This window comes from Aristolochia californica, unplaced genomic scaffold (assembly GCF_029961685.1).
Source record: "Aristolochia californica isolate CCGP_79_NKW_82.1479 unplaced genomic scaffold, dmAriCali1.0.hap1 SCAF_1, whole genome shotgun sequence".
Taxonomy (NCBI): Eukaryota; Viridiplantae; Streptophyta; class Magnoliopsida; order Piperales; family Aristolochiaceae; genus Aristolochia; species Aristolochia californica.
In genome coordinates, this window is record NW_027181770.1 from 8,374,129 (window position 1) to 8,402,073 (window position 27,945).

The window sequence follows — 27,945 nt, forward strand, 5'->3', positions numbered from 1 at the left end:
ATGATTCAAATTATGGAATCTAAAACTAAAAAGAATCAACATGATGTCAAAATCAGAAGAATCCATCAAGAGGAGATCTTATCCTCCCACCGAAAGTTGGCCTATCAGTCGCCTCAACAACGGTACTATCACCATATTTGGTCGGCCATATTCTATGCATGAATTCGTCTGGGATTGGGAAAGTAGCCCCTACAACAGTAAAAGGTTGAAGGCTATTCGAAAAACGGATTAATTATGGGTTGCAAGTTATCTTACAGTTCAAAAGCATCCAATTGTCCTCAATTATGGAGGCTCTTGTTAGCCGCCTCAATCATAGAGGCATATAGCTTAAGTTCGATTGGTGGATGTAAATTTTTATGAAATCCACTATGTTCTTTTACCTCACTCCGTCTATATAAGGAGCTGAGTTTTATTTTGTAAATCATCACTTGGAGAGTTCTGAAATTGATTCCAAGGGTGCTCAGTGTGCTTGTGTGTGCTTGCCTTTTGTTTGTAAGTATTTTACTTTATACTTGAAAGTTGTAGTCTGGTATATTCTGATTGAAATTGTGTTTTGTTCTATCCTATCTTCCGTTGGTTTGGTATCAGAGCCATGAAAGGCTAAGTTGAGAATGTTCCGATATGTTTTTATGGTGTTATAATTTCTTTATACTTTAATTAGTAGATGAATAACACTTAACGACCCCTACTGTCTGGGCTTTATTGTTCATCATGTTTCTTGAGAATGTATGGGATGTCACTCAAATTGCGTTGAGTTAGGCTGTGTTGCCAGATAGGCGTTGAAGGCCGAGTATACTCATAAATTGTTGATAGACTTGTATCGTAACAAGAAGTTAATCGTTGGTAAAATTATTTTGTTTTCGAATTTGTCCTGAAGGATTATCTTGTCCTTCAAGATGAACAAAAGCAACAACCTCTACAGGTTTCTTCGGATCAGAAGAAGTGCTAGGGAATTCTAGCTGTAAAGGATCAGTGGGAGGATGCACTGATTTGATTTGTACTCCTGATTGAAGAGTCCAATCTTTGGTAATGGTAGAGATTATTGGAACTTCGTCGGAATTGTGATCTTCTGTCACAACAATAGGAACCTACTTCCATTTATGGGTTTTGAACCATGTAACAAAAGGCATAATAACCATGTCTGTGTCTAAGTATGCATAAAATGCATTATACATTTGTGTCTGTTGTTCCTTCCCATTAGTTTCAAAGAACCATTTTCGAAAACCTAAATTGTTGGGATGGAAAAATTCAGCTTGTATGGCATTTCTATCCACCTTAAATTCAGGGGGATGAAAAAAATTCTTTTACCCACGATAATTTGTAAGAATCGAAAGCTACAGATTGAAACCAGTCATTTCACTGGGGGTTGGAGAGAGAGAGAGAGAGAGAGAGAGAGAGAGAGAGAGAGAGAGAGAGAAAGAGAGAGAGAGAGAGAGAGAGAGCACAAACAACATGTTAGGGTCAGAGATGGACCCTTTTTATTATATACTCACTTAAGAGAAAAAACAACAAAGTTACAATAATGCTCCTCTACTTATAAACCTCTATAACTCCCTGAATACAACTCAGATTAAAAGGACAATTGAAGCATATAAAACCAATATGTTGCTCTCCTAGAGAGAGAGAGAGAGAGAGAGAGAGAGAGAAACATATGACAATAGTAAATAACCAAAACACTCTTTTACATATATTTCAGCAGTCCCCCTCAAGTTGGAACATATATATCAAGAAACTCTAGCTTGTTACAAAAGTTCCCAAATTCTTGTTTGTCTAAGGCTTTAGTAAAAAAATCACCAAGCTAATCGATTGATTTAACATATGCAATGACAATTGCTCCAGTTATCATGAAAACACAGATGTGTGTCTTGTTCATGAAGCACTAAGTTACTCGGAACGAATATTATAACGTGATTATTACATCAAATCATGATGATGTCTTTGGTGGTGAAGCCCTAGTCTTGCATAACCAATCTCACCTGTAGGAGTTAATTGATTGTATGAGCCATTGCTCAATACTTAGCTTTTGCATTGGAACAGGCAACAACGTTCTGTTTTTTGTTCTTTCAGTTAATTAAATTTCCTCCAATAAACACACAGTAACTAGTGTCACACAACAACCTTTTTCATTGTGCCTCCATCAAATATCTTAATATCTTGTGTGTTGCCTCTAAATGGATCTTCCAGTGATGTTCCGTAAGTTGACTGACCATACCATGGCAAATAAGATATCTAGTTGGGTCACTGTGGCATAAATAGGTTTGCCTCCTAACCTTCTTAACATGGTTCTACCATGAGTTTTGTACTATCAGCTTCATGAAGAAGTGATTCACATCCACGGGTTTCTCAATAGGCTTTGCTCCCAACAGACCATACGCATGTATCATATATGTGACATACTTTTTTTGTGTCAAAACAATTTGTTAGAAAATCAACTCAGAGGCATTTTGGTCATTTCACCTCATCATCAGATTTATATTTCTATGTTATCATGTTTTGTATGTAATTGTATCTATGGTTCAAGTTTCATGTACATAGAATATGTAGAATGGGAGATACAAGGAGTTAAGTCATTAAGTGTAAGTGAGGGGCATTTTTGTAATTACTCTAATCCTCTTAATTAAATAGAGATGGGGGTTGTGCACGACCCCCACGTAGTTCATTCAAGAGCTTCTCACCATTCACTTTTCTCTCTTTCTCATTCTCTCTCCTTCTCTTCCTCAATCTTTGCTTTTTCATGGTATTAGAGTAATAGATCACATCTTGGAGCGCTTCTTAGTTAGTAAACACCATTTTTTTTTTTGAAGAGGACGATCTCCTTGAAGAAGGATCTCTCAAGTTTTTCAATGACTGGTTTGTAAAAACTCAATTTTTATCCTTTCTTTCTTTGCCATAACCCTAGGGTTACTAGTTCTACTGCTTATTGAGCAGTTTTCTATGATTTAATTGCCCTATGAGGGTTTATTGATTTGTTGTTGGGATGTGCGCCACCTACACCTATCCCATTGCTTGTGTCACCCTAATCTAGGTTGGTGTCAGCCCTAATTGAAGGGTTTTTGGGATTGTTTTCTCTGAAATTGAAGTTTGTGTTAATTTGAGATTGATTGAAGTGTGCACATTGAACTATTGCCCTAACCCTAATTTTTGACGTAGGGCCCACATCATTGATCTACGAGAAATTATTTGAGAAGTGAAATTGTGGTGATTTGTGATTCTATATTGCTTGTATGGCTGATTCAAGTGAAGTATCTACCCCATCCAGTGATGTTATAGGGCCTGATGGATAAGATACCATTGTTACACTTATGAGGGATTAACAGGATCAAACTATCTCTATTGGCTAAATCAGTCATGATGTATTTGAAAGCCAAGAAGAAGACGAAATTTATTCGAGATAATCCTCCAGTCCCTACAAATGATGATTAGGAAGCGAAAGATAACCAAGTTATGACTTGGATTGTTAACAACATTGATTCTAAATTGAGAAATCAAGTGATGAATTTTGAGACTGCCAAAGCTATGTGGGTTTCTTTAGAGTCTATATGCTTAGAAGAACAATCTGTCCGGGATGTATGAACTGTACATAGATTTCTTTGGTCTGAAGAGGGAAAATAAATCAGTTACAGAGTACTAGAGTGCCTTTTTGGGAATTTGGTAAGAGATTAATGTGTATCATCCATTCACTATAGATGGACATGAGTTATAGTAACAATAGAATAAACTATTTGTGGCAAAATTTCATGATGGTCTGTGTGCTGAATTTGATGGGGTTAAGGCCCAGGTACTAGCCTCAAATGAAGTGCCTATTGTTAAGAAATAATCCCACATGGATTAGTGAGTACAAATATCTTGAGTTTATTAGTTGAGAAAGAGGCTTCCTAAGGTGGCTAGTCATTTTGGGATGGGCCTTGGACACAATTTAACATGGTATCAGAGCAGGTACTCATGTGGGCCTGCACCTAAAAACTATCTACTTGTAGAGCCACAAAAGAGGGCCTACACCTAAAAACTATCTCTAGTTGTAGAGCCACAAAAGAGGGCCTATACCTAAACTGCATACTCCTAAATTATCCACTTATAGAGCCACAAAAGATGGTCTACACGTGAGAGGGAGTGTTAAGGAATAGTCTTACATGGATTAGTGAGTACAAATATCTTGAGTTTATTAGTTGAGAAAGAGGCTTCCTAAGGTGGCTAGTCATTTTGGGATGGGCCTTGGACCCAACTTAACACCTATGTTATCCACTACTTTTAACAAAATTATGCGGGCTGAGACAACCATTGTACCCAAAGGGGGTGAGGGTGTTATGATGGTGGAAGCAATTGCACTTAATATTTCAGGTTCTGTTTCTGGTTCTACAGATTCTTCTAGAGGCCGTATAGATACTAGCACAGGGAGAGAGAGTGTTGGCTTAGGTTGTGGTTGAGGTTGGGGTGATGGTAGACCTAAGAGAAAATGTACTCATTATGGGTGAACCAACCATTACTTGGATAGATGCTGGATTAAATTTGACTAGCCAGCATGGGCCAACTTTATTATTCATGACAAAAGTGGGAATATATTTGAAGTTGTGACACCTGTTACTCTGGGGGCCCAGATGAGATGCAACAGTTACTTCCGTAGCAACAACAGATTATGCAGTGTATGGCTCAGATTTCAGTTGCCTTACCTTCAACATCTATTGCTGATGCTTCTGTTCGTACTACTACTTTGACCAACTCAGGTATGTTTGCTCTTCATGTGCATCCCTAGTCTACTTGGGTTCTTGACTTAGGGGCTGCCATTCATATGTCAGATATGTTGTGTCTGTTTTCTGATCTAAAGGAATCCTTGAATATAAAACATGTTAATGTAGTTGATGGGTTTGTTTCCTCGATTCAAGGAGTTGGCACTGTCACTCATGCATCTTTTTTATCTCCTCATCTATTGTTTGTTAGTCAATTAGCTAAGTCTATGAATTGTTCTTTGACATTCTATCTTACTCATTGTATCTTTTAGGATCTCGTGATGACAAAGACAATTGATTTGAGAGATGCAGATTTGTATTATTTGGAGATCCACTTGCCAGATAATACCCTAAATACACTACACTTTGCAGCTTCACTTCTATAGTGGCATTTGAGGTTTGGTCATCCGTCGTTGCTAAAACTGATTCAAGTATTTTCAGAATTTCCATCCAGTCTTTCTTTTCAGTGTGAGTCATGTCAACTAGGCAAACATCATCGAAGTTTGTTTCCAGTCTTACATCATAAGACTAGTCAACTATTTGAGATTGTCCTATTGGATGTTTGGGGTCCTTGTCCTGTAACTAATTTGTTTGATTATAGGTATTTCGTTTCTTTCATTGATGATTTCCGTAGGTATACTTTGATTTACCTCCTCATGAGAAGTTTGAAGTTTTTTATGTATTCCGATTTTTTTTACAATGAAATAAAGAATCGGTTTGTTACTTCAATTTATATTTTGCATACCGAAAATGGTCTTGAATTTATGAATCGCATATTTTGACACTTTCTATCAAAAGTCAAGGGATTATTCATCAAACTTCTTGTGTATTTACTACTCAACAAAATTGAGTAGTTGAGTTTGAAAACCTTCACTTGCTTGAAGTTGTTCATACAATGATGTTCCGTATGAATGTCCCTAAGTCCTATTTGGGTGTTGCTTTTCTTACTGCATGTTTTTTGATAAATAGGATACCATCTTCCATTCTTGAAGGTAAAATTCCTCATGTCTAGTTGCCTTTTGTTCCATTGTTTCCTATGTCTACTCATGTGTTTGGTTGTATGTTTTGATCATGTTTTGGACCATCCAGAGACAAACCGTCTCCTCGTGCTGTCAAGTGTGTCTTCTTAGGACAGAATGGATACAAGTGTTTTTGTCCATATACTAGAATAACATTTGTATTTGCTGATGTTACGTTTTTTGAGGATACTCTTTTTTTACGTTGACTTCTTAAGAGGTTATACAATCTTCTTCTCTAGTTTTTGGATCAATTATTCCTCTTCTTGTTGATGATTGCATTAGACCTTCACCAAATGTCACTATTAAGAAGCCATTGCAGGTGTATTGACGTCGGTAGGTCCCCCCTTCTTAGCTTCTCAATTCCTCTCTCAATCTGGACCATGACTCTGATTCGTCTAAGGATCCTGAGGTAAGTGATTTACATCTTCCTATTGCACTTCGGAACGGTGTCAAAAAAGGTACCTGTTATCCTTTGTCTCATTTTTTCCCCTTTAGTTCCTTGTTTGACAATTTCAAAAAGTTTGCCTTGCCTCTCTCTATTTGCACTATTCCTTCTTTAGTGCAGGATGCTCTCTTCTCCCTAGTAGAAGCAGGCCATGAATGTGGATATGAAAACTTTTTTAAAAAGAGAAACCTGGTAGTTATGTGATTTACTTCCAGTGGCTGCAATTGTTGTGCGTAGATGGGCGTATACAGTAAAGTATAAGGTAGATAGATCTATTGAGATGTTTAAGGCTCGGTTGGTAGCTAAGGGGTACACAACTTATGGCTTTGATGTTTCTGAGACTTTCTCTCACGTTGCCCGATTATCATCTGTCTGTATTTTGGTGTTGATTGTAGTGAATCAGGGATTTTTCTTGTGTCAACTAGATATAAAAATGCTTTCTTATACGGTGATCTGGATTAAGAGGTTTATGTGGAGCAACTTCTGGAGTATGTTGTTCAGGGGAGATGCATAGAGTATGTAGACTCAAGATAGCTATTTATGGCTTAAAATAGAGTCCACAGGTTTGGTTTGAAAAATTTAGCTAAGTGGTGATGTCTATGGGATTCTCTAGAAGCCATTGTGACCACTTGTTGTTTGTACTGAAGAGGCCATCTGAGGTTGTAGTATTGTTGGTGTATGTTGTTGACATTATGCTATCTGGTAGTGATATTTCTAGTATTGAAGAAGTTAAGTCCCTTTTAGTAACACAACTCCAATCTAAAGATCTAAGGTTCTTGAAATATTTTATGGGGATTGAAGTGCCAAGAAGTAAGGAAAGACTTGTGTTGACACAACAAAAATATATAATAGATATGTTACAGGAATATGGATTTTTGGAGGCCTGACCGGTTGATACCCCAATGGAAGTTGGTCATTATCTCCATGATGATGGAAGTGCAGAATTGAATGATTGGACAATCTATCAGAGATTAGTTGGTAAGCTCATATATGTAGTTGTTACTCGACCAGATATCTCATTTGTAGTGAGTGTAGTGATCCAATTTATGGCGAATCCATGTAAGGTCCACCTAGAAGCAGCACAAAGAATCTTGAAATACTTAAAAGGGTCACCAGGAAAGAGTCTTTTCTTTAAACCTAGTGATCATTTGAGAAGCTTTCTTTGATGTTGATTATGCTGGTTCCAAACTTGATAGGCAGTCAACTACTGGCTATTGTGTTTTTTTGGGAAGCAGCTTAATCAGTTGAAAGAGTAAGAAGCAGAATGTGGTGGCTCGGTTTAGTGCTGAAGCAGAATATTGCACAATGGTTTGTTAGGAATTAAACCCCCTAATTCCAAACTAACGAGAGCAATAATAATAATCACCGAAGAAGAAAAAAGTAAGCACGAAAAAAGACAACAAGATTTATACAGGTTCGCCTCAAGGTGAGACTACGTCCTGTTTTTCGCCGTTGCAGTAGTCCACTATGAAGATGAAATAGTTTACAAGAGAAATCGCACACACTTACAGGTGTTTTTCTCTAACCTCTCTCGGCCACAATTGATGATACTCCTCGGGTTGATAATACTTCGGGTGATAAAACCCTAACATCAACACCCCCAAATATAAAGAGAAAATTAGGGCAACTAGATTACAAGCATGAAATCCCCAAATTACCCTTAATGAAATAGCAGTCAATGCATCGTGGATCTGGCGGGGGTGCCGCCCCCAAACCCCTGGGGAGGGGGGCTCCCCGCCTCCCTTCCAACCCCCACGACGACCTTACCACGAAGGTTGACTCGCGTATCGAATCAGCGTAGGAAGTTGATTAGGCTCCACAACTTAACATGGTTCACACTGTTAGTGAGTTAATGTGGGTGAGATCTGTCTCACAAAAGTTAGGTTTCTATCAGAATAAGCTTATGACTATGTTCTGTGACAACCGGACAACTACCTTTATTGCCAGTAATCCGGTTTTTAATGAGAGGACAAAACACATAGAATTGGATTGTCATTTTATTCGGGATGCTGTGATGAAAAAGGAAGTGGTCACCCCATATGTCCGATCTAGAGATCAACTTAGAGATGTTTTCACCAAGGCCTTGGAAAAGCGTGAATTTGTAAACTTCTGTGACAAGCTAAGCCTTATGGATATATATGTTCCAGCTCATGGGCATTTTTGTCATTTCACCTCATCATTAGATTTATATTTCTATGTTATCTTGTTTTGTATGTTTAATGGTTCAAGTTTCATGTACATAGGATATGTAGAATGGGAGGTATAAGGAGTTAAGTCATTAAGTGTGAGGGGCATTTTTGTAATTACTCCAATCCACTTAGTTAAATAGAGAAGGGGGTCATGCATGTCTCCCAATACAGCTCGTTCAAGAGCTTCTCCCATTCTCTCTCCATCTCTTCCTCAATCTTTACTTTTTTACAATTCCTGCCTTATTTTTTGCTACCTCAATCTCAAGAAAATACTTTAGGAAACCTAGATCCTTGGCTACCTCTAAATGTTCAGGTACCCCTACAAATAAGGCTTTCATCTCCATGTCCATGACCTACTTCCATTGAGGAGAAAACAAGGCATCCTGTTCTGAAGAAGGAATAGGACAAAAAGACAATTACAAGGCAAAGGTCTTGACCAAACAAGTAATCAAAAGAAACAAACATTGATAATAGGTGTTTAGTACAAACAGGTATACCCTTTTGAAGGGCAATAGGAAGATTCAAATCAATTACTTTAGGAGCTATAGATGAAGAGGGCAATAACAAGGTTTGGGGAGCGGAAGTCTGCGAGGTTTCTTGTGTTGATAAACTTGCCATGGCTTTGGCTTCTGTTGAGCTACAATAGGCATAGTGCTAGAAACATCCTCCTTAGGACTAGGATCACAAGCCTTCACATCAAGAGGTGGAATAACAGATTCATTAGATGGTAAAATAGGGAACATCTTAAAAAAATGGTATCATCAACAGACATACGACTTTTTGTGGATAGACAATAACATTTGATCATTTTTTAGTACGAGATTATCTAAGAAATAGACTCTTAGTTGATTTAGGGGATAGTTTATCAAGATATTGACCAAAGACATGCAAATCACAAACTTATCCAAAAACTTGAGGACAAAGAGGAAACAACTCATTGGTGGACTTAAGAATTTGTAATGGCATCTTTCCACCAACCATAGAAGAGGGCATCCTGTTAATGAGAAAATGTGCAGCTAGAATAGCATCGCCCAAGTAAAATTTTGGAATCTGCATTTGGGAAAGCATGGTTCATGTAACTCCAACCAAGTTATGATTCTACCTCTCTGCTACCCCATTTTACTATGGAGTATTCATAGAACAATTGATGAATGTTAACATTAGCTCTAAAAAAGAAATCAAATTTATGGTTCATAAATTAAACTCAATTGTCAGAGCGAAAGACATGAAGTGAAGCACCAAATTGATTTTTATTTCACTCTAAAAAATTCTAGAATACTTCAAAGACTACGAATTTCTCTCGTAGGAGATACACCCATATAGATCGATTAAAAGCATCAATAAAGGAAACAAAAACTGGTAACCAAAGACACTAGGCGCCTAACAAGAAGGGTGAGACATGAGAAGCAACTTAGTTGGGGAGGGATGTCCTAGCTGCAAGTGCCCCTGAAAGGGTGAAACAACTGCTTGAAGAGTCAAAGAGGATTACTGTGGTGGACCTTCCAAGTAGTAGAGCCCCTCTCCCTCATGCCCTAAAACATTCGTCCTCCAGACACAAAATGAGCTGGATAGAGTATCAAACGTTATAAAAATTTAGTAATATGACTAACAAATAATTGGTTAATATGAAATTTAGGACAATAGGATAGACTCTAGAGTTGAGGATGAAATAGGCTAACCTGGTCTATTCTACTAACAGGTGAGGAGGGATCATCAATAAGGGTGACTTGTTTAAATGGAGACAATAATGCGGACATTCATTATATGTGTGAGGATGCACCAGAATTAATCACCTACGAAGTGATTGGAGTCGCATAGAAGGCAGAAATACTTGAACCAGCCATGGCAGTTGTGGCCATAGAATCATTCTGGTTCATGAATGTGGAAGATGAGGTCAATTGTGCAATCTGCCAAGCCAATTGTTGGAGTTCATCTCGAGCACTGGGAATTGCTTTCAGGAACACCAGAATTGGCCCATGGAGGTTTGCCAAACTTGTCTGAGCACTCATATGAAAATTGATTGTTGCACACATAGTGGACACACCTATCACTCCTACGATCACCTCAGCCTCTACCATGACCAAAGTTATCCTGGCCTCGTCCTCAACCACCCCCTCCGTGTCCATGGGGTGTATTGAACCACTTTGAACTGGTTATATATTGAGGGCAAAAAGCCTTTATCCCCTTATTCTTCTTAATGGTCTGTGGAGCCACAATCGTTTTTGGTCGCACTTCCCTGTTAAATACTTTAGTGAGGGCACATCATCAACTACAAGTATTTGGATTTGGATTACATCGTATTTAGAGCCCAAACCATCAATAAATTTTGCCACATAGATCTGTCCTTGCTACTTGGGAAGCTCAGTCTCATTAGTGGTAAAGGGGTGATAAATCCAAATCTCCTTGAATATGTTATGCAACTCACTGAAATAATCAGTCACTGTTCTAACTCCCCTCCTTAAGTAAAAAACTTGGCATACAATTTATAAATCCGTGACAAATTACTCTTTTGATCATATAGAGACTCCAGAGAGGTCCAAATTTCCTTGGCTGTCTCATGATTCATAACCTGACTTCTGAATTTCGACTCCATGCTATTAAGTAACTATGTCATGACTTGGTTCTCTCTACTTCCCTGTTATCATTCATTGAAGTTAGGATCTTCCCTAAGTATTTAATCCTCCTCTTAGCCTTAAAATATATTCGAACAAACTTGGATCGACCCAGATAATTTTGTCCATTCAACTTTTCATTAATAGATTGTGACCTTATCTTCTAAATTTTCAAGTTCCTTCTCAGAGGTAATAACTTCACCTGAATCAGCCATTGTCTGATAAAGAAAAACTAAAAAAACAGTAATCCACACAATAAACAAGATGGAACATGCTAACACACCAGCCAGCACCAAAAACTGCCAGCCTTGATGAGGTGCAGCCCACAATAGATACAATTAGAGTACCTAAACTGCAAATTGAATCACCTCCTCAATTTATCCTCCTAACCAGTGTAATTCAATATAAACCAGCAAGATTAACCAAGAATGTAGATGACATCAGCATATTGGCTGATGATTCAGGCAATAGGCATAGGTTTGGAGACCTGCACAAATCCAGGTTTGGGAAAAACCCAACACACAACCCTCTAGGGGCACAAATACTTCTTAAAACTGCTCAGTTGACAGCACAAGCTCACAAAAAAATAAAAGGAAAAATCTGACCTTGAACTTCAATTAGCAGAGAATTCTGAAATTCCCCTCCTGGAGTCATCACAGGCTTAAAGAGAAGAGAAAAGGAGGCTTGAGGCTCTCCGCAACTGAATGCATGCTCTAATACCATGTAAAATTTAGAAATTAAGAAGAAAGAAAGAGAGAAGAAGAGCGAGAAAGGGAAGAAAGTGTGCACGAAGTCCAATGCATGTAAGGCTTAGAGGTCGACCCCCTTGTTTATTATACACTCACTTAAGTGAACATACATCAAAGTTACAATAATGCTCCTCTACTCATAACCTACTATAACTCCCTAAAAACAACTCATAAAGTAAACGAAAATTGAAGCATATAACTCCAATATGAAGACAAGATTATTGCTATCCCATGAAAATAACCAAAATACTCTTTTACATATATTTCAACAATGAAGTTATGAACTAAGCTACAAAAGTGTTTTTTTTTTTTTGTCAATAAAGGTAGTGCATGTTGTATTTTTTCTTTGACCGAAGCATATCTACATTTGGTACGTGCGTGAGCATTGTTGCATTCAAATCTTTTCTGTTAAGGAATAGTCCCACATGGATTAGTGAGTACAAAGATCTTGAGTTTATTAGCTCGGAAAGAGGTTTCCTAAGTTGGCTAGTCATTTTGGGATGGGCCTTGGACCCAACTTCACATGGTATCAGAGCAGGTACTCATATGTGGGCCTACACCTAAACCATCCACTTGTAGAGCCACAAAAGAGGGCCTACACCTAAACTATCTACTTGTAGAGCTACAAAAAGAGGGCTTACACCTAAACTATCCACTTGTAGAGCCACAATAGAGGGCCTACACCTAAAACTATCCACTTGTAGAGCCACAAAAGAGGGCTTACACGTGAGGGGAAGTGTTAAGGAATAGTTCCACATGGATTAGTGAGTACAAAAATCTTGAGTTTATTAGCTGGGAAAGAGGTTTCCTAAGTTGGATAGTCATTTTGGGATGGGCCTTAGACCTTAACATTTTCCATTTGCTCTTGACTATTCACAGGAATAAGTAAGGGCATGTGCTTGTCTATGATGTTACTGTATTGCTGATTTTAATTGCAAAGTGTGGTTTTCTTAACTGTAGCATCTAATGATGTTCAGATGGGGTTGTTTTGTGATTTTTCTGTTGTTGCTGTCTAAACTCCGTTGTTTCGAATCATATCCATCGTTACTTTTATGTGAAATTGTAGTGACCTGTTTTCTATATAGTCTGAGGGTCTGTTGATTTTCTTTTGTCTTCTCGATGATTGAATGCTATGGAAGCATGAGTTCAACAATATTCTGTTCCCGTGTGACATTGATTATAAATTCCTCTAATATCCAGCCTCCATGTAGGATAAATTTGTATTGTTGGTTGTCATGTTGTTAGTTATGGCGGAGGGTGGTTGTTCTCAAAGCTTTTGTTTTGACTCTTTGAGTCATGTGTCATATACAGCACAGTAATGGTCTTGTTTCTGGAGATCAATTAATTCTGTTACCCGGTCTGATCTGTCACCTTTATAATTTATATATGACCTTTGGCAGTGCCTGCTGTGGAGTCTTTTAAGCAACATACAGCCTGCATAACACTCTAAGCAGGGTTAGAAGTGAGCACTGTTCACAGCACATGGATTGTAGAACGAAGACATCAAGGCTGCCTGAAGTTGAAGCCAATAAGAGGGGATCTGCTGAACCCACAAATCCTGGTCCCTCTTGAGATTCTCATCCCCACTGGTTCTGTGAATAGGACCTTTCCTGTTCACGGGAAAGGATCCCATTCATGGGACCAATGACGATGGGGATTCCAGCACTGCCTTGATTCCAGGTTCTGCGGATTCCATCATGAAGCTAGCATCTCTGCAAAAGTACCAGTCACATTTTATAGAAGTCCAGCCTTGTCTCTGTCGAATTCATGTTGTTTGTAAGCGACTATCCGGGCTCCAGAGAGCAAAAAACCTTTAAGGCATCTAAGGGATGTTACAGGTAGAGCAGCATGGACAGACTTGAGTCACCTTGAAATTTGAACATCATGTCGGTTCCTTTGCTCAACTTGTTGTCACTAAGAATGCGTGTCCAACCAAGTCTGTATTAGGGGACAAAAAAGCCTTCGATGATCTGCGGTTTATAAATCACGAGTTTAATATCCATTGATTTCTTGCAATGTTTTTGTTATCCGCTTGGATTCAGTTGCTCCTCTGGCAGGAGATTTCATTGCAGCTAACCATAAAAATGCTATTCTGTTTGACTCTTATCTGTTTGTAGTGTCCTTATCCATCATGTAAGTTAGCATTTCATTACGAGTAAACTTTTGCTCCTTAAACTGATGTGTTCCTTGCTCTCCTGGTACTGTGGCTCAGTTTCCAATTGCATGAAATGTGTCTTGACGATAGATAGAACAAACAATGATACCTGAAATGTGAGCAGCTGATTCTCAAATGGGGTTCGCGTCTCCCTCAATACTTACTATGGGTATATGGTTGGTCTTCCTTTTTGAGACTAAGGGTTTGTTTGGAACCCCTAGAAAAGAAAAAAAAGAAAAAAAAATAAGAATTTGACTATTATTATTCCCAAAAATAGTTAGTGAAAGTGAAATAATGATAAAATTATCCTATTTACTAATTATTTTTAGGAATAATAATGGTCAAATCCTCATTTTCTTTTCTTTTCTTTTCTTTTTCATGTGGTTTTCATTTTCTTTTATTTTTTGAGACTAAATCAGTTTCTCGTGCTAGAAATCATTTGGAGGCTTATTAGTTTGGCTGAGTCCTACCAACTCTGGAGGCCTGAGTCTCCCCATGAAACCGGGTCAAATGCAATTTTACATTAGTTGGGATTCGAAAATGATAGGCAAATAATTTCAAGGATTATAAAAAAAGTTTAGGGTTTAGGGTAGATTGGAACAATCCATTAAGTCAAATAAAAATACCAATTTTGACATGAAAAACCCTTGAATGAGAAGGAAAAACTACTTGGCAACTTCGGGAACAACCCATATGTAAATTAGAGATATTATAAAGTATTTTCCTTAAGTTTTTTTTTTTTAATCCAATTTGAGGTTTAAAATTTTTAGGAAAGAGAATGTGAAATTGAAATAAGAATTACAAGATACTTAACATCCTTAAAGTAAAACCACTTCCAATTCCACTTCATAACCTCAAAAATTTCATCCAATAGCTTGAAACTGGCTGATTATAGAAGACTAATCTAACCTCCAAATACAAATAAAGCAATTAAGTAAAGAAACTTACATAAAAATAGTAGAAAATGGTGTGAAATACCTCTTTCTTGGAGAAATCTAGCAAAAAGAATCACTTTCCCTTCCCCCCCCCCCCTTCTCCAACCTTACTACCCTCTGCTTCTAGAAAAATCTCATCATTTTCCGTTTTTTCTCTCTTTTAACCTCATCTTTTGAAACCTCTTATTATCCCAAAATTCCACCTCTCGACTTAAAAGAGGGGTTGAGCGTTTACTTCATGGGGCTGGAGCTCACAAGAAACCTATCAGTCCCTTTCCTCCTCTGCTCTTAGTGCTTTCACAGAGATGGGCTGGGTTTAAGTTTACCTGACCTGATCAGAACCCGACTCATGGCCACTTTACTGGTTAGTTTAATACCCTGAAAAGTTGAACAAATCTTGTACTAAATTTTCATTTCTCCATTGCAGAGTATCCAAAATTCATTTTCTCCTATTTCTCCAAAGTGAACTCGCCTGCAAAAAGAACCTATCAACCTCACCAAATTCTGACAATTCAACATCTTTTTCTGGCAAATTAGGTTTCTTAGATGCAAAGGAGATCTGGCATAGGTGCTCCTCAAAATCCTCTGGATCTCTATTATCGTCTACTGGTACTCTTTCAATGGCATCCAAAAAAAGAGGCCGTTCTCTTTTCTCGTGCTCTCCATCATAATTTGTTTCAAACATATCTGACTAAGATTCTGAATTATCTATAGAAGAATCAGCAGTCTCAGATGTAGAATCTTCAGACCCATTTGGATGCTCAAAAGGGTATTCTGAAAGTTCCACATTACTGGTCTCTTGTGGTCCATCTTAAGGAAGAAGAAGTGCTCCTCTGGTGTTTGTATTTCTGGGTCATGGGTTGGTTCTGATGAATCAGGAGGCTCAATCTTCTTTAAAGCCTCTAATAGACGAGACTCCTTTCTTCTGGCCTGGAAACCTCATCAATAATGAACAAGTGAAATGATAAGTTCCAGTGACAGGTTATTCAAGAAAAGAAAACTACTTCACTAAGAGCTATCCAACCAGAAACTTTCTCAGCATATGACAGTGTATATGCTGTCACCATATGAATAACAGATTGAAAAATCTAAATTGCTTATTATGTATGGAAGGTTGTTCAAACCTATGAGGTATATTAATCTGTCCTCCGTGGAGGCCCCAAGGATGCTGGAGATTCTCCTTTCCTTTGGGTTAGATGAGTATTAAAGCAGAAAATTCTGCTTTTCTTTTTATGGACTTAGGCTCTCTTGGGTTCTGAAGAATCTTTCTGTATATTCTATGGACAAAGTATTAATGCAATGTTCAGACTGAAAAACTACACAGAGTTTGCACTACTACATAATTCATAAACCCATGAAGGAACTAAATAATAGGATGAGTACGCAATTCTTGAAACTGTATGGATAAACAACAAAAAATTCAACTTTACAGACCTTTTTGGTCTACAGAAAAAGGAGTAAAGAGCAAAGAATAACTTCCTAAATCAAGCAAACGAAACAAATAAGAAAAGAAAACTACCTTCTTCAGTTTGTATAAAAGCATCTCTTCAGCAGTGATTCTTTCATATTCTTTCTTCTTTTACCATCTGAAGAATTCAACCACCTAAGAACTGCTCTTTTTCCTTTTAGTTTGTTCCTTTCTTTCTTCTCCTTGCCATTTTTGTCAACACCAATATCATCTTCGGAACTCTCCATGGTTTCCATGAGTATGAAGACATCTTACACGGAAAATATTTCTGGTTCCATTTGGTGATGAAATTTCAGGTTTCTGAGCAGAAATCTTGCAGAAAACACCAGATGACATACTGCATAATGAGGGCTCATTCTGTGTAAAGGATAGAGGCAAAGACAAATAGAAATGTTTCTAATGAAAGCTAGAATAGTGCTAGTCATATGCATGAAATAGTGTCAAACAAAAGAAAGCAGGGTTGCTACCAAGGAAAAAAAATTGTAAATGACAAGTCTAACTATCATATCAATAGAACTTGTCACTAAGAATAATAATCAAATCTTCCAAATATACCAGTCTGCAGCATGCCCTGGATAAAAAAACATACACCTAGCATAGCCCCATCAAGATAATGAACTAAATTAGTTACAAGACGTATCGCCAGAAAGAATATTTTGATGCAAATACTGAACCATACACATTTGAAACAAAATGTCAATTGAGCCTTTCCCTCAATGACTCTTAAGGGGTGGTTTCTCTGTGAGTTTCTTAGTTCAACTCTTATCATGTGTACAGGGTTAAGTTGGGTGTGCGTTTGCAACCAACACTTAAAAAGTATAGTGAAAATAATTGCAGTACAATATCAACATTATAGCTCTTTTTAAGTGCCAGCTCAAATAAGCTACTAAAAGGCTGTGACTAAAGGGATCCTCATGGTTAAATGAAGCTTTGCATTATGTCCATAGCCCACTATATTTTACCGAAAGTTGTTAGTTTAGGTGACTGGGTATTTATGCCAAAACTGTGTGGTAAAGCAGCCAAGATAATTTGAAAAAGAAGTCATCATCCTGCTCCTCTGCTATTGAAACTTTGGCTTCTCTATCTCTTAAAGAATTAGACGAATAAGAAGAATAAGGAAAACTGTGTGCTTTGTGTAAAACCTGAAGAATTCATACAAGGATAAAAAAGTTAAGAAGAAAGAAAGTTGAGGAGAGAGAATGAGAGGGAGAGAAGTTGAAGAAGAGAAATTTGCGAAAGTGACAGTGTTGGGGGGACTTGCACGTCCCCCAACCTCTATTTATAATCAGGGTGGAGTATAATTTATAAAAATGCCCTTACTTTAGGTGAAAACTCTAATTCTCTATCTCTCCTATTCTATATATCCTCTTTACATGAAATTTGGTCCATAGACATAGTTTAACATGTAGAACAAGATTACATCAAGAAATATAAATAATGATAAGATAAAATAACCAAAATACCCCTATTCTTGTTTTTCAACACTCCCCCTTAAATTAGAGAGTATATGTCGAATAGTCCCAGCATGCCATAGAAGATAAAAAATTCATGCTTTCTCAGCGCTTTAGTTAAGATACCATCGAGTTGATCATGAGATAGAACATATGGTGTAATTACCTCTTTCCTCAATACTGCATCTCGTAAGAAATGACAATCTACCTCTATATGCTTTGTTCTTTCATGAAAGACTGGATTGTTTACAATGAAATTTGTTGTCTGGTTGTCACAATACATAGTCATTGGATCCTTCTGATCAAGGCCAAATTCCCAGACAATAGATTTTACCCATAGTACTGACGGTGTGGGCCAACACTTTATACTCAATTTTTGCACTAGATCGTGCAACTACATTCTGCTTTTTACTTTTCAGCTAACTAGATTTCCTCCCATAAATGCACAATATCATATGGTTGATTTTTTGTCAAGCTTGGAACATGCATAGTCAGCATCAGAGAAAATGTCAATCCTCAACTGATTATTAGATTTGAAAATCAGACCTTTTCTGTGCTCCCTTTAGATATCTCAAGATTCTTTGTGCAACCTCTAGGTGAATCTTACGTGGATGCTTCATGAACTGACTTACTACACTCATTGCAAATGAAATATTTGGTCTAGTAACGATAAGATAAGTGAGTTTGCTTACTAGCCTTCAATACTTTGTTTTATCTTTTAGTTTTTAACTTTGATCATCATGAAGATCAAATCCTGCTTCCATAGGTGTATCTAAAAATTTAGCCCCCAGAAGTCCATATTCTTAGTGCATATCAGTGATATATTTCCTCGAAATCAGAGTTGTTCCTTCCTTGCTTCTTGCAACCTCAATACCTAAAAAATATTTCAGTTGACACAGATCCTTAGTTTGAAAATGATTCGCCAATGGGATTGAATTTTTTTAATGCCTGATTTGTCACTCCCAAGGAAGATGATATCATATACATATACCAATAAGATAATAATTCCAGATGGTCATTTCAGAATAAATAGTGAGTGAACACAGGGGCTTCTACGAAATCCCATGGATATAACCACTTGACTAAAATTTTTAAACTATGCCTGTGGACTTTGTTTTAAAGCCATAAAGAGACTTCTTGAGTCAACATACCTAATGTTTCTCTCCCTGAGAAACATACCCTGGAGGTTACTCCATATAGGCGTCCTGCTCTAGGTCACCATATAAGAAGACATTTTTAATATCCAGTTGGAACAGAGACTAACTTTGATGGACTCAACAGAAATAAATATACAAATAGAAGACAAGCAAACAATTGGAGAAAAAGTTTCAGAAAAACCCACACCAAATGTCTGCGTATACACTTTGGTAAAGAGACGAGCCTTATATTGTTCAATAGATCCATCAGAGTTATATTTAACAATATAGATCCGCCAACATCCAACTGTAACAACACTTGGAGGTAAATCACATAATTCCCAAGTCCCCCTGTCAATTAATGTTTCCATCTCAACATCCATAACTTTCTTCTAATGAGGAGTCAACAAAGCATCCTGCATTGAAGAAGGAATAATGCAAGTGGAGATGGACAAAGGAAATTTATGATAATGATCAGACAATGAATCAAATGAGATAAAGAGTGGCGAGTACTTTTATGAGCGCCTTTCCGAAGGCCAAAAGGAAGGTGCAAATCTCTTATCTCAGGATCAGGAGATGATGAAGAATCATAGTTGGATGTGAGGAGGGGGACTGGATTAGAGTGAGATGGTTGTGGTCGGTGCTGATATATCTGTAGTGGTTTCTTAGTAGGAGCATCTTGTGAGGCTAGAACACATTCATCGACTAGAAGAGGAATAACCAGACTAGGTACAAAAGGTTCAGGTGGAACTAACTCAGATGGAGAAGTTTAAAAAAATGAAATATCCTCAAAGAAGGTAACTACTCCAGGCACAAATGTTTTTCTCATAGACAGACGATAACATTTTTACCCTTATTTTGTTTGAGAATATCTTAGAAATATACACTTAACCGACCACGAAGATAATTTATTCTTGGACGGATCAAAGATATGTGTAAAACATACACACCCAAACACACGAGGTGATACTGGAAACAAAGGTGTAGTAGGTAAAACAACCTGAATAAGAATTTTACCATCAAGAGTAGAAGATGGTATTCTATTTATTAGAAAGCATGTAGTAAGAACAGCATCACCCCTATATGGCTTAGGTACATTCATATAAATCAACATAGTGTGTGCTACCTCCAGTAAATGACGATTTTTGTGTTTAACAACTCCATTTTGTTGTGGAGTGAACACACAAGAAGTGTGATGAATGATTCCTTGTGGCTGACAGAAAGAGTCAAATTTATAGTTCATAAACTCAAGACCATTGTTTATATGCGAGATATGGATAGAAGTTGCAAATTGATTCTTTATTTTATTATAAAATAGTTGAAATACATCACATGCTTCAAATGTTTTTCGCATGAGATAAATTCAAGTGCATCTACTAAAATCATCAATAAACGGAATAAAATACCTATGACCAAACTAGCTAGTTACATGACAAGGACCCTAGACATATGAGTTGACAATCTCAAAAAGTTTACTTGTCTTATGAGATGAAACAAGAAAGAGTTTTGGTGATGCTAGCGCAATTGACATGACTCGCATTGAAAAATAATACTACAAGGAAGATCTAGAACTACTTGAATCGATTTCGTAGGAGATGGATGACTAAGTTTGAAATGCCACTAAAGAGGTGAATTTGCTTTGTGCAATGTATGTAAAACATTGTTTGGGTTGTGGCTGTCCAGATAGTGTAGTCTTCCTCTCTCACAAACGGAATCAATCATCTTCCTCGTCATGAGATCCTGAAAGACACAATTTTTAGGATAAAAAATTAGAGACAATTCATGGACATAGCCACCTGACTGACTAAGAGGAGATTTAAAGGAAATTTTGAACCTAACAATGCAAATTGAGGGGAAAGAAAAGGAGCAGGATTAATATTTTCCACTACCTGTACTGGTGAAATTGACCCATCGGCAAGATTAACATGTTTAACAAGAACATACACTTTTAAGTCAGAAAATAGTGAGGACATACCTAACATGTGCTTCTTCCTTGTCACGAGATCTTGAAAGACACAAATTGTAGGATAAATTAGAGAACAATTCATGGACATAGCCATTTGATTGACTAACTGGAGATTTAAAGGAAATTTTGGAACTAATAGTGCAGATTGAGGGAAAAGAAAAGGAGCAGGAGTAATGTTTCCCACTGCTTGTACCATTGAAATTGACCCATCAACAAGATTAACATGTTTAACAAGAATAAACTCTTTTAAGTCAGAAAATAGTGAGGACATACCTGACATGTGCTTTGTGTCACATAAATCAAGGACCCAAAATGTTGGTTAATCAAAATTAAGTTTTTTTTTCTTTTCTCTGTCATAACTTGAGGGTTATTGGTTTTTATGAATCATTGAAGGATTCTCTACACTTTGATTGCCCTAATTGGTTTTTTTTTTTGAGATTTGCATCACCCAACCCATTGTTGGATGCCTACATCATAACCCAATTGATGATGTCAGCACTAATTGCAACCACTTTTGCATGATATTGGTTGAAATAGCTGAAAATTACTAGTTATTTGATTGTTGAAGTGAGCATATCCTGTTTCTTTGCCCTAACTTTAATTTTGTGGTGGGACTCACTTGACAGCGGCTAGCCAATATTGCCCAACAGACCGATCTGTTAGGTGGGGAAAGCTACCGTCTACAAGAGTGTACGAAACTACTCTGACACCCACCCCGCCCATTCTTGACTGCCTCTCATGGGATTTGAAAGCGGGACGTGGCGTGCCTAGCTCTGATACCATGATAGCGACTAGCCAATACACCCAAAAGACCGATCTGTTAGTTGTGGAAAGCTACCGCCTACAAGAGTGGACGGAACCACTCTGACACCCACCCCGCCCATTTTTGACCGTTTCTCACGGGATTCGAACGCGGGACGTGGCATGCCCATCTCTAATACTATGACAACGGCTAGTCAATACTGCCCAACAGATCAATCTGTTAGGTGCGAAAAGCTACCGCTTACAAGAGTGGACGAAACCACTCTGATACCCACCCCGCCCATTCTTGACAGCCTCTCACGGGATTTGAATGCGGGACGTGGCGTGCCCAGCTCTGATACCATGACAGTGGCTAGCCAATACTGCCCAACAGACCTAGGTAAATTGACTAAAGTCATCAATAAAGGTGGCAAAGTATTTAATTTGTGCATGCGAGACAACAGGAGCAATGCCCCAGACATCACTATGAATAAGGTCAAAGCAGTGGGAGGCATGTGAGGCATGATGTGGAAATGGTAGAGTTTTACTTTTACCAAGTTTACATGATGAATAGTCAAAATAAGTATAACGAGAAGTGCAGTCTTGATTGCCTAATAAACCTGATTTAAATAATGTATGAAGTATAGCCGAATTTGGTTGGCCTAGACGTCTATACCACATCTTAGTGCCAGATTCAACAACATTACAAGCAAAAGAAAGTACATGAGAACGTGGAATAACAGTAGATAAAAAGACTTTAAGTTGAAATAGCTTGCCCACTTTAGGCCCCTTGACGATCACCTTCCCCGACGCTTGATCCTGCACAACACAGCCAGAGCAAGAAAATTGAACATTACAGTTTTTATCGACCAATTGACCAACAGACAGAGGGTTTGTTGACAAGTTCGAAGACACAAAGACATCAGCTAACGACAGAGAGAGATCACTAACAACACTGATAGGCAGAGTTCTGCCATCAGCAATGTTGATGTGCAGGTTGTCATCATACTTTCGGACATTCGAAAGAGATACAACATTGTTGGTCATGTAGTTAGAAGCACCAGAATCAAAATACAATGGGTGAGTAGAGAGTTTCTGCTTACCTGAGATACCAAAAGTAGAAAAGGCAGATATAATCATCTGTTGCACCATTTTAAGAGTGAGGGTGGTTGAACTGGTGGCAATGCTGCAGAATTAGAAGTACTGGTGGAGGCATGATAAGCGATATTCCTCCTCCTTTCAGAGTGTGTAGGACAAACAGCGATGTGATGACCAGGTTTCGTGCAGTAGCTACATGACCTCTTGGGGCAGTCTCGAACAAAGTGACCATAAGCCTTGCAGTGGAAGCACTGAACAGAACTGGTGTCCCGACCCTTATTTCTTCCTTGTGCTACATAAGCTGCAAGAGCCGAGATATCAGCCTGAACTCGAGGTTCCATGTCAGCCTGAGTAGCAAGGCGCTGCTCCTCCCAGAGAAGTTCATCCAAACAAGCATCCAGTGACGACACTGGATGACGATTCATCAGATGTGATCGAGCAATCTCAAATTCTGGACAGATCTTCATCAAGAATTGATCCCTTTTACTGGTTTAATGTACAACTTGCACAATAGAGAGAGTAGCAGCAGGGACATCCTTATAAACAATGTCAGTGTAGTCAGCCCACAGATTTTGGAAGCCCAAGAAATATTCTTCAATGGAACGACTGCCTTGGGTGAAATTTGCCATTTCATATTCAACTTGAAATTGACGGGCCGTGCTGGTTTGAGGATAAAACTTGTGGAGGTAATTCCACATATCTGTTGTAGTTTTGTAGGGCCCCAAATTAAGGACTAGGTGAGGCTCAATGGATCCAAGTATCCAAGTCATGACTCTAGCATCCAGGATGATCCATTTTGACAATGCATCAGCATCGCCAGGTGCCGGACGTGGTGTGCCCAGCTCTGATACCATGACAGCGGCTAGCCAATACTGCCCAATAGACCGATTTGTTAGGTGCGAAAAGCTACCGCCTACAAAAGTGGACGGAACCACTCTGACACCCACCATTCTTGACCGCCTCTCACGGGATTCGAACGCGGGACGTGGCGTGCCCAGCTTTGATACCATGACAATGGCTAGTCAATACTGCCCAATAGACCCATTTTTTAGGTGCGGAAAGCTACCGCCTACAAGAGTGGACGGAACCACTCTGACACCCACCCTACCCATTCTTGATCGCCTCTCATGGGATTCGAACGCGGGACATGGCGTGCCCAACTCTGATACCATGATAGTGGCTAGCCAATACTGCCCAACAGACCGATCTGTTAAGTGCGAAAAGCTACCGCCTACAAGAGTGGACGGAACCACTCTGACACACTTTGGTGATAAATCTAGAAATTGTCTAGAAGCTTAAACTGGTTATTTTGTGATCATATATTAGTATTATGGTTGAGACATGAGAAGTTTATACCCCAACTAGAGAAAATAATGGTTTGATGGAAAAGATACAATCATGATTACTTTGGAAAAATTGACAAGGCTTAATTATCTTAATTGGGCTAAGTCTATCAAAATGTATCTTAAGGGTAGTAAGAAGTAGAAGTTTATCTTAGATGATCCTCCAGTGCCTCTAAATGATGATCGGGAGGCGGAAGACAGTCAGGTTATGGCCTGGATTGTCAATAGTATTGATTCTACTCCTAGAAATCAGGTGATATACTGTGAAACCACAAAGACTATGTCTAGAATCTTTATATGCATATGAGAGTAGTCTCTCTCGAGTTTATGAATTGCATACAAACTTTTTTGGGTTGAAAAGAGAAAATCGAATTGTTATAGAATATTATTGTGCATTTCTTGGCATATGGCTGGACATCAATGTACATCATCTGTTTACTACAGATGAAAATGAGTTAAGGAAACAACAAAATCAGTTGCTTATTGCAAAAAAATTGGATGGTTTAGGTGCTGAATTTGATGTTATTAAAGCCCGGGTGTTAGTTTTATATGAAATTCCTACTCTCTTTACCACTTTTAGTCGAAAAATGAGGGTTGAGAAGACTATTGTACCTAGAACAGGTAAAGGACGTAAAATAATGGAAGTCATTGTTGTTAATACTTTCAACACTACATCAGCCCCTACAAATTCCTCTAGAGGTAGAGGTAGAGGTAGAGGCCGAGATAGGGAGGGCCCAAGCAGAGGCAGAGAACATGGTGATGGTAAGTCATAAAAGAAGTGTGATCATTGTGGCATAAATAGTCATTATTCTTACAGATGTTGGGTTAAATTTGGGAAGCTTGCATAGGCTAATTTTACAACTCTTGATAGTAGAAGTGAGAGTTTAGATTCTTCTATGTCGGTTACACTTAGTGCTCCAGATGAAATGCGCCTATTGATACATTAGTAACAACAGATTGCTCAACGCATGGCCCAGATCTCTGTTGCCTAGATCTCAACATCTATAGTTCATGCTTCCATCTTAGTTCCCAGTTCTACCAGTGTTGATTCAGGTATGGCAGTTTATCATGTTCACTTGTCGTCATCTTAGGTTCATGACTCGGGAGTCTCCAAACACATATCAGGTATGTTGTCATTGTTTTCCGATTTAAAAGTCTCTATGTCAAACATACTAATCTTGCATATGGTTCTACCTCTCTTATTTAAGGAGTAGGCAATGTTAATCCTGCTTCATTTTTGTTTCTTAAGTCAACTTTTTGTTCCTAAGTTTCCTCTAAATTTGTTGTCGGTTAGTGAACTAGCCAAGTCAATGAGTTGTTCACTCAAATTTTATCTTACTCATTGTGTTTTTCAGGATATCGCAATGAGGAAGACGATTGGTTCCGCTCGTGAGAGAGATGGGCTACACTACATGGGCAATCATCGACAAAGTAATATCCAGGCATTACATACTATAGATTCTCCTCTAGAGTAGCATTTGCGGCTAGGTCATCTGTTTGTAGCAAAAATGACTCGTCTTTCCAGACTTTTCTTTGAGTTCTTCTTTTTAATGCGAGTCGAGTGAACTGGGCAAGCATTTCAAAAGTTCGTTTCTAGTGTTGTCTCATAAAATCGGCCATCTATCTGAGATTGTTCACTCAGACATCTAAGGTCATTGTCCTATGATTAGTTAGTTAAGTCATAGGTATTTTATTTCCTTTATCGATGATTTTAGTAAGTGTACTTGGCTTTACTTTGGCCTCTGATGTATTCAAACTTTTCTTCAATAAAATAAAAATCAATTTACTGCTTCATTTTATATCTTGTGTACTTGTAATGGCATCGAGTTCATGAGTCATAAATTCTGAGTCTTTTGTCAAGAACAAGGAATTATTCATCAAACATCGTGTGTCTTTAACCCTCATCAAAATAGTGTAGTTAAATGTAAGAATTACCATTTACTGGAGGGAGATAGGGTAATGATACATATGCACAAGCCTTATTGAGGAGATACTGTTCTTACAACCTGTTTATTGGTTAATAGAATGCCTTCATCTGTGTTAGAAGGAAAAATTTCTATGCAGGTTCTTTTGCCCTCTGCGCCATTATTTGTTATTTCTCCTCGTGTGTTTGGATGTGTCTACTTTGCTCACGTATTTAGATCTTCCAGGGATAAGTTATCTCCCAGAGTAGTGAAGTGTGTATTTTTGGTGTACTCTCATACACAGAAGGAGTACTGTTGATTTTCAGGACTCCATGGATTAGCTCATGGAGAAAAGGAGAGACGACATCTTGGGGAGAAAACAAAAGAAGAAAAAGGTTATGGACTTGTCCTAACCCTCCCCCTAGGGCTCAATTTATAGAAAAATAAGATTACAATATTATAATAATACCCCTAAAACTTAAACTAATTACATCAATGAGATGACTCTTTATTTACCATAATGCCATCATTATGTGGCTTTGTGGATTTTATCCTTGAGTTGTGGACATTGAGCCCATCTTCCACCTCTTTTGGATGTGTAGGCCTTCCTTGGACTTGTGGGCTTGAACCCATCTTCCACACACTTGGACTTGTGGGCCTTCTTTGGTCAGATCCGTCTTCCAATACTCCCCCGCTTGAGGGGGAGTGAGGGAATATCATGAACACCTTACTTGTTGCAAATGGCGTATAGGATCTTCCCGTATAAAATGGCAATCAACCATATCTTCCAACACTCCCCCTCAAGCTAGTGGTCTTTTTGATCTTTTCCAAGAGACTTAGGTGGCATAATATAAGAGAGAGTAAAATCATTCATAGCTGTAAGACATTGCTCCATACTCCAATCCAATTGTCATACTCAAAAAATAATTTCTGCTCAATTTCACAAGTGAAAAAGTAGCCCTACTGTGGGGGCACAGAGTCTACCCACTTTCTCAGGGTAGCGAAAAAAAACACCTCTTGGGTGAATAAACTTGACTCATGCTGGATGTTGGGCATACTCCTATCCTCTGTAGGTAGTGAGTGGGTCTATAGGCATTGCTCATAGGTGTAGTAATAAACTCCTCCATCATGGTGTCCCAACACAGGGCATCAACTCTCAAATGGTAGGAGTAAAAATGTCAAATAAGGGGGTAAAAGGTAATCACTAGAAGATAATATTCTGGGGCCACCTTATACTTTCTTCTTCATCAGAATAACCAATGTTGACAATAATCAACAACGGAAAAATCCTCAATAATAATGTCTCAAATAGAGAGACATAATCGCAATAGCTGAAATGGATCTGGGCCCAAATAACATGTAACAAATAATAAAAATCCTTAAAAAATGAGACATGAAATATTCTACTGAGAGTCTATCAGAATAAGGAAGTGCACCAAATAATATGTTGGAACGAAGTAATAAGTTGCCAATACTTCAAGGTAATAATCCAACTAGAGATAGGGGACTGAGTTGAGCCGAGTCAAGTAGTATACCAATATAGACGATTCGCGGAATAAATAGGTATAAAACTCGGGACCCGAACACATATAACTGAGGCAGAAAACAAGTGGGCCGAGTTAGGTTGACCCAGACCAGTTGACTCGGTTCGAGTTGGCTCGAGTTAACCCAAACGGGACAGAAGCAGTAAGTGACGCTCAGGTTGTTGGTTCATTGGGTTAACTCGGCCCAATCCGGGTCTCTTTTAATCGATTAAATCAAGTTTACTAACTTAGCGAAACTTTTAATTTGGCAAGATGTTGTCGTCTTGCTTCTGAACAAAGCGAGACAGCAGCAACATCCAGAAACGACAAGCAAGCTGGTGGAGAGACTGGATTATCAATTTGAGGAGCCAAAGAACTTTCTGAAATAACAAACATCACCGGGAATGAAGCAGAACACGATAACGTCAGCAACTTTAGTACAAGTCAGAAATTATGGAATACAGAGCAAGTTCCAGCCAGTTAGAGT

General features: G+C 38.3%; 1 protein-coding gene across 7 annotated transcripts in view; it reads left to right on the forward strand.

Moving 5' to 3' along the window:
• Window positions 1-27,945, forward strand: part of LOC137944604 (putative metallophosphoesterase At3g03305) — a 44,855-nt gene that overhangs the window by 11,917 nt on the left and 4,993 nt on the right. The window contains exon 5 of one of the 7 annotated variants that reach the window (XM_068790330.1): window positions 25,387-25,642. The exons of 4 other annotated variants lie outside the window; for them this stretch is intronic. The gene's annotated coding sequence lies outside the window, so the exon portion shown is untranslated. Of the gene's footprint in view, window positions 1-4,996; window positions 5,192-13,138; window positions 14,149-25,386; window positions 25,643-27,945 lie in introns of those variants that run through there. 2 more of the 7 variants (XM_068790306.1, XM_068790341.1) reach the window with 2 other exon arrangements.